The sequence below is a fragment of the Nicotiana tabacum genome, chromosome 22 (genome assembly GCF_000715075.1).
Source record: "Nicotiana tabacum cultivar K326 chromosome 22, ASM71507v2, whole genome shotgun sequence".
NCBI classification, from domain to species: domain Eukaryota; kingdom Viridiplantae; phylum Streptophyta; class Magnoliopsida; order Solanales; family Solanaceae; genus Nicotiana; species Nicotiana tabacum.
Window position 1 is genome coordinate 160,203,485 of NC_134101.1, and position 8,617 is coordinate 160,212,101.

Here is an 8,617-nt window from a genome sequence, read left to right on the forward strand (position 1 = left end):
TTTTCAGCGATAGCCAGAGTGCAATTCATCTTGCCAAGAATCCAGTGTTTCATGCAAGATCGAAGCATATCCAGTTGAGGTATCATCATATCCGAGACTTGATAAATGAATGAACTCTTTCCCTACAGAAGATACCAGGATCAAAGAACCCGTCAGACATGTTGACCAAAGTTGTCGGTGATGACAAACTGAGGCTGTGCACCGCCTCAGTTAGCCTTCAAGACTGATAGAGTGAAGGTGCCACCAGAGAATAGCAAATCTTTCTTTATTTTCTTTCTTGATGTAACATAGGTTTGAGGGGGAGATTGATAGGACCAAACCTGTTGTTGTATGTGAAAGTAGACAAAACAAAAGAAAGAAAAATCAAAAATAGATGAAAATATGATGTAAGCGCTTACATCGACATTCTTGTGATGTAAGCGCTTACCTCAGCATTCTTATGATGTAAGCGCTTACATCGGCATTCTTATGATGTAAGCGCTTACCTCGGCAGGGCATTCAAATACTTATAAATAGGGGTCTACATTTTCATTTGTAGATCATTCCAAAACTTCTTCTTTCTCTCTTCAATTAATAAAGAGTTATTCTTTGTGTGGCTGTGGAGTAGGCAAAAATTACTGAACCACGTAAATCTTGTCTTGTCTTGTCTTGTGCAATTTATTGTTTCTCTCCTAAATATTATTTTCCTTCTATTATGTTAACACGCTTTCTCAATAGTAGAGTCATCTGGATAGAGGATTTCAAATGAATTTTGTACGTGAATATGATTGGCTGTAGGGGTGGTGGAAAATGGCGTGAATACTGTATGTGGCAAAGTTGTGGAAGGGGTGGGTGTAAGGCAATAATTGGGAGTTGAAACAATAAGTGGGGCAGCTGATGCTTTATTGTGTTTTGGACTTTGAAAAGTGGTATTCCTTTGGGACTTAGTATTTGGGTGAGGGATGGTGTCTGTAGGTCAGTAGGTGGATACGAGTGTGAAGATTTTCCATTTGGTTAGAAGAGGGAGGAGAGTGGCTATTGGATGGAGGTGAGGAAGAAGAGGTATGCCTACGACGTGGGTAGGTAACTGTTTACCATGTCGATTGAGATGGTTGTGGGTGGTGGTTCTGCACAGTGTTGGTGGTTGAAGTAAGGGGGTTTGGGGTGGTGGTAGGGGTCGTGGAGTTTGTTTGATTTTGAGATGTACAAGAGGAAAATAAGTGGCCAATACAGCCACAGGTGGAGTACATGGGGATAGAGGATTCATAAGAATTTTTTTGCAGGTGTGTACCAATGAGAATTTCTTTGGGGAGTGGTTTTCCGGTTGGTGCAAGAACACATAAGCGAGCATAGCGTCCTCTACTGGTTATGGCGGTGCAATTGTCTATTTTTAACAGTGCCAATTTGTGTGCCTATTTTTCGGAGAATATCAAGGTCGTAGTATTTGGTAGGGAGTTCTAAAAGTCGAGCCCAGATAGCGGAGAAGTTGTTTGTTTCATCTGTTACTGAGAATTTGGGTTCCCAATTGCGGACAGTAATGTATTGCGAGCCAATAAACCAGGGGCCATTGTGAGGGACTCTGTGATAGTTGTTAAGATGGGTGAATAAGATCAGGAAATAGTCATTGCCAAGATCAATGAGGTTAAATGGTTCAATGGGCTGCCAAATCGTTTGGAGCCTATTTTTGAGGTGGTATCCTAGTTTCCTACCAAGTGATTTGACGATGACAGATTGTGTCCAGTTGTGGTATAGGCGATTTTTATCAGCAATAGAAAATGGGGATGAAATGTGGATGGTTGGAAGGGTTGTCGTTTTCGTCGGAGAGGTCAAGCTGTTGGAATGTGTGATTAATAAATTGGAAGGTGTTGTCAAAGGTGGGAAGGGGTGATGCGGTTAATTTGTCAAGGTAGCTAGTGGATGTAGGTGATGAGTGATGGGAAAATGGAACATCTGGAGTTTGTTCTAATACTGTTTCAAGTGTTATTGGTTGTGAGATTGGAGAGGTGTTTGGGTCGGTATCTGGTATTTGTTGAAGTAGTGTCTCAGGTTGGATTGGTTGTATGGTTTGAGAATCAAATATCTCTGGGTAATTGGTACTGCGATAGAGTAAGTCTGCTTCTTGGTCATTCATTTCTCCGTCAGTTAGTGGTGTTTGACATGGTGAGTTAAGCTATGGCTGTTTGTGTGTTGTAGTTGCAGAAGGTACAAAAAACGTAGGGATCAGAATCATCATTGAGAGGTACAACACAGTTTGTCGAATATGGCTTAGAATGAATTTGTTACTGATAAATTTAATAATGCTGCTTTTATATCTTTAAAAAAATTAACATTATGGGAAAATTAAATGTATGAATATATTATAAAAATAATAAATAAAATAATATTAAGTTATTTTAAGTAATATTATATAGTATATGATATAGAAGGTATGTCATAAACGAGAGAAGTTATAATGTCAAGGGCATCATAGACTTCTCAGGTAAAATTTTATAAAATCTAGTCAAAGTGATTATTGTGATAATAATAAAATAATTTTTGGGTAGCAAAAGAAAGAAAAGTAACTTTTGGATAACGAACATAAAATTGAATGACATTTACATAATAAAGAAGAAGTGATTTTTGAATAATAAACACAAAATTGAATGATCACCCATAAAACTATAAGCATTTTTTACTTAGACACCTTAAACATGTGACACATATTCAAATGTACCTATTATACCCTTAAGTACTAACCAATCAAAACAATTAAATGTTTAATTCACATGCCGAAATGATGAATAAAACGAAGAAACATGATTTTTAGCCCAAATAATTACGTGTTAAAAAGAAGGATTTCGAGCCCAAAACGAAAAAAAAAAGGATTCTGAATTTGTTTTTGCCCATTGGACTGAGGTTGAACAGATATGAATACTGTTATACTGCTCATGTAATCCAAGAGGACTAAAAAGAAAATTGAAGACCATTTTGTCAAAGGCATATGATTCCGGCCAAAGGTAGTGTGCTTCATACATATGAAATGGGAGTAAGTTACTTTCTTTTTTGAATGATAAATTGCATTGTGAACTACCTGAACATTATTAATTAGTCTAATTTTTCATTTGATGACTTTTTCTTGAACTCTCTTCTTGTGCTTTAGGATTATGTTTGTGAAACAAATTGGGGTTGCCGCTTGGTGGCCGGCGGGAGAGAGAAGAGAAAATGTGATGTCTTTTTGAAAGGAAAAAAAGAAGGAATAATATGATTTGGGATCATTCACATGCCTAAGAGAGGTGAGAAACACTCTTTTTGCCATGTCAGCCTAATGTGTTTGACTGAGGTTGAAGTGTCTTATGGATAATGCATTTAGTTGAGGTGTCTAAATGAATAATAGTAGTGACAAAAAAAAAAAGTAGTAGTGACAAGCTTAGTCTATCATGTATGTATTTGGACTATTATATATTCGAATTTTACTAGAAGTCTATCATGGAACCTAATGTAGAAAGTGATGAATGATGCTTTTGGTTCACTTGTCTGTTGTCTTTTACTATAGTTTTTGCCAAGAAAGTCATTTCTTTCTCCTTTTTTGTGTTTATAAATTTATACTCCTATATTAGACGATTGCTTGAGCTTTAACAGTGGAAAAGCTGGTCAAGAAGGTGAATATGAGCAAGATGGAATATTGGTGGTTGTTGATCATTCTGTTTTTGGCAAATGGGCAGTGGTGCTGTTTAGGTTGTTGGAAAGAAGAAAGAAGTGCTCTCTTGCAACTCAAAGCAAATATAAACTACATAGGATCAGGTGGTTTTCTGTCGTCATGGATGGCCAACGAAACCTCAGATTGTTGTCGATGGTTGGGAGTTGTTTGCAGCAACAGCACAAGACGAATCACTGAGTTGTCCATTACCGTCAGTGAAAAAGATATGAATGATACTTTGCCGCTATTCAATGCATCTTTGTTTCTTCCCTTCAGAGATATCAGAGCTCTGCTCCTCCCTGGAAATTCTTTCGTTGGATGGGCTGACACTGAAGGTTCCTTGTTGCTATCCTTTCTTCATAATACTAAAATTCAAATGGAGGGAATTGACACTCAGATTTCATATTAGTTTGGGTTTGAGATGTAGTTATTTTTGTCGTTGTTGTTATTGTTATATCTATAGACATGTTTGAATCCCTTGCAGTTCAACATCGGATAAATTAGGATGATCACAATAATTTGAATTGTTGTAATGTTAAGTTCAAAGGTTAAATCCATTTGACTCTTGAGAAGTTAACAATGTTTATATCTAAGTTTCTTGTTAATTTGGTTACAGGTTTCGAGAAACTGAAACAACTGAGGAAACTAGAAAAACTTGATTTGTCAGGGAACCTCTTCAATCGCAGCATCTTTCTGTCTCTTAGTCAACTTTCTTCTCTCAAATCACTGAACCTCAAAAACAACAACATCGGATCAGGTGCCAATATATATATGGTTCCCTCTATTCGCCCCTATGGACTATTAGTAAATCTGCAAAAGAACGTGTGTGTGTGTGTGTGCGTGTGTGTAGCTTATCTATTTCCTCAATATGTTAGGTTTTGAGAGATTGTCAGGGCTAAATAAGCTGGAAATCTTAGATTTGAGCGACAACACACTGAATGATGAAAACGTGCTCTCTGCTCTAGGTAAACTTATAATTACTCTTGAAAAGCCTTCATTAATTTAGTTTGCTGCTTTTTTCCTAGAGACTTCCCAGCATATATAGTTATATATTCTAAATATCTGGATAGAGCTAAATAAATCACGAACAACTTTGAAGAAGCTCGATATAAGGAACAACAAATTTCGAAGCTTCATAACAGATGAAGGTACATATAATTCATTAAGTAGTTTTATTTTACTTAATTGCCTTGCTGTGTAGATATAACATATATTGGTTAAAATACCTTCTATTATATATCAAGTCTTGGTTAAGAATATTTGCCTTGTCTCCACTTTCAAGTCTCTTGTCCCTTGAATATCTTTTGTTAGCAAACAACAACTTTGAAATTCCAATTTCATTTGAGTCATTTGCTAACCACTCAAAACTTAAGTTTGTAATTGCTGACTACAACTCAGTAGCTGTACAAACTTCTTCTAAATTAAGTTGGATCCCGAAGTTTCAATTGGAAGCCTTTTCTATATCCAACTGCTCTAAAATGCCAAGTTTCCTTCATTATCAATATGACTTGAGACTTCTTCGTCTCTCGCAATGCAATATTAGTGGAAACTTTCCAAATTGGCTGTTAGAAAACAATTCTAGACTTGGAGAAGTTTACTTGGGTGGAAATGCATTCACTGGATCTCTTCAGTTGCCATCCCTTCCTAATCTGGAAGCTTTTGATATCTCAAACAACAAGATTCAGGGACAAGTTCCTCCTAACATTGGGTCGATTTTCCCTGATCTCGTGATATCAACAATGTCAAACAATATGCTTGAAGGATTGTTGCCTTCAAGTTTTGCTGACATGAAAAACCTTGAATGCTTGGATTTGTCGTGCAATAAGTTAAATGGAGAGTTGCCGATAGGATTGGCTCGTAGAGGATCCAAGTTATATTTTCTGAGATTGTCGAATAACATGTTGAAAGGGGAAATAATTCCAGCATCAACTTACATCAACAGTTTCAAATACTTATATTTGAGGGGGAACAGCTTCTCGGGCTCAATTCCAAAAGAGTTGTCCACAGCACCCTTACATTCATTAGATTTAAGTTACAATAATTTGTTAGGAAACCTACCATCCTGGCTTGGTCATATCCCCTCCTTAACCCACCTTTCGTTGTTTAGTAACGATCTAAAAGGTCATATTCCACCTGATTATTGTAGACTTGAAGGACTTGAGGTCTTGGATCTCTCCGAAAGTAACCTTGTTGGTTCAATTCCATCATGTTTCAGTGCTTCCCTAAACCTAAAACGTGTCTATTTGAGTCAAAACTTGCTACAAGGGGAATTCCACAAGTTCTCAAATAGCTCAAATTTGAAGGTGTTAGATCTTAGAGATAACAACTTTACTGGTTCAATTCCAAAATGGTTGGGAAGTCTTGAGATAACCACCTTACTCTTGAAAGGAAATCATCTTCAGGGCATCATTCCTACACAATTATGCCATTCAAGTAAACTGAGAATGCTAGATCTTTCTCGTAATAATCTCTCAGGACCTATACCTCATTGCTTGGGGAACATAATGCAACGAGGAACGAGTTCAGATATATACCCCTACACTCCATCATTTAGTTATCCAGGATTTGAGGTGGGGTAGAGATGCCATGGTATTTGTAGAAGATTCAATGGAGAGATCGACGATTTCCTTTCAGAAAAACTATGGATGGGTTGGAGCAGATTTTACAACCAAGTATAATACCTATTCCTATGAAGGTAGCGTTGTTGATTATATGTCTGGAGTTGATCTTTCTTGCAACCAGTTAAGTGGTGAAATACTCTGTAATCTTACCCAAATTCGAGCACTAAACTTGTCACACAACCACATCACTGGTGCAATACCATCAGAGTTCTCAAAACTCCAGAATATTGAAAGTCTGGACCTATCATACAACAACTTAAATGGGACGATTCCCACTCAACTTCTAGAGCTAAGAACTTTAACAGTTTTTAGCGTGGCACACAATAATCTAACAGGTTTGACTCCACAGCGTAAAGGGCAGTTTGCAACTTTTAATGAAAGCAGTTATGATGCGAATCCTTTTCTTTGTGGTCCTCCTTTACACAACAGTTGCATGGAGACTTTACAGATACTGATATCGCCTCTTGTGCCAAACTGCTATGAAGACGAGGATGCTTTTCTGGATATGGAGTCGCTCTATATTTCCTTTCTTGTGTCGTATGCAAATGTGTTGCTCCTGGTGGTTGTAGTCCTCTGCGCAAGCTCCTATTGAAGAAATGTTTGGTTTTCTTTCATTGAGTCTTCTATGTACTCTTGTTACAATTATTTTGCTTCCAATATGTAAACCTTATTGTAAGGTCGATCACTTTAAATACATAATATATAATCCTCAGGTAAATCATACTATATGTTTTGAGTTCTTTATATCTGCCTACCTTCTTGTTTCTTAATACTTGTATGTTGTTTTCGAGTTGCCAGTATCTGTCTTCAACATACATGCCACAATGATTATTAGATTGATAAAGATTGAGAGATTTTGGATAGAGCTCTGAGAAGATGTGTGATAACTGTATGTATATTGCTCCATACAGAAAATTATGACATACAAAATGAAATACACATTTTTTACTTCATTTATATATGCAATAAGTACACTACTGTTTGTTTTAATATTTATTTCCTAGATAAGACATTTTAGCTCGTTTGACACCACTTCTAGTCTGATGAGATCTGTTAACTCACTAGGTTTTCTTACGTCTACCGATTTTAGCCACTAGCATTAAAAAGGTACTAAAACCTGTATGTAGTTTACATATATTCCATCCTCGTAGAAATTAAATATTCATGCTTTTTTTAAGCGAAAAATACCAGCTATATCCATTTGTAAGTAGTTTATTATAAAAATTGGCCAATTCATAAATATTACTAATATCAACCAATTAGCTATTTGTAGCCAAAAAAAGTTAAATTTTTATTTTCTTTTGAGTGGGTGTTCTTAGAATAGATTGGGTACATCTTAAGGAGCTTGAATCTTAGTTTTAAGATGATGTGGTGGAGTTTTGAGGTGGTTTAAATTGAAATTTCGAATAAGAAGATGAACAGGAAAACAAAAATATGTGTATCACACTGTGTATCATTTGTGTATCACATATGTATCATATTTGTATCAAATGTGTATCACATGTATATCCATGTATACCTTTACATGCGTGATACATGTTTGATAGATGTGTCGCAGATAAATTTTTTGAACTCGTTTTTAACTACTAATTTGGATACTAATTCAGTCCAAATCACCTCCAATCTTTCTCAAATTTTATATATTGGCTCATCTATGTGTTTTCAGTGAATCTCAACCATACCAATTGAAATAAGTCCTTTTTTTCTTAGATTTTTGAAATTATATATATATTGTATTTCATCACCTTATTTGCTACTTCATTCATGAAATTTCCTTTCCGTCTTACATCTAATATTGCTAATCACGCTTAAAAATATAGAAGGAGATCTTTGTATGTGATTTTTGGAGAGAAAGAACCTTATTTCTTTGGGTTTTCAATTTTTATATTGCTTGGCTAGTTTTGATAAGTCTACGACTAATGGCTAGAGGTTGGTAAGTTGAGACTTTTTTGGGATATTTCTGTAAGATTCATTTTTTTAAGAGGAGAAAATGATTTTTTTTTTCCTTATGTTTTTCTCCGTTAGTCCATTTGAAATAGATTTGTAAAGAGAAATTTTCATAAAGTACTATCTTTTAGTAGTAATTAGCCATCTACAAATACCATTTGCTATATTACGGATTATAGATATCTTTTCTATGGTTATAAGATGTATTTGATGTATTTAAGCTATTGTATTCATGAATACAGTAGCAAAAATAGGTGTGAATCAGGGAAGTCCAACTAATCAGTTGTTGTATTCGAGTGTATTCGACTGTATTCACGGCGTGAAATAGGGGATTACATTGTTTTTAAAACGGAAAGTGAATCAATTAACATAATAGACTCCTAATATAACTCAA

The 8,617-nt window shown here is 35.7% G+C and overlaps 1 pseudogene; it reads left to right on the forward strand.

The window, feature by feature from the left end:
• Positions 1-355: 355 nt before the first annotated feature.
• Positions 356-6,968, forward strand: LOC107827544 (cuscuta receptor 1-like; annotated as a pseudogene).
• The last annotated feature ends 1,649 nt before the right edge of the window (positions 6,969-8,617 follow it).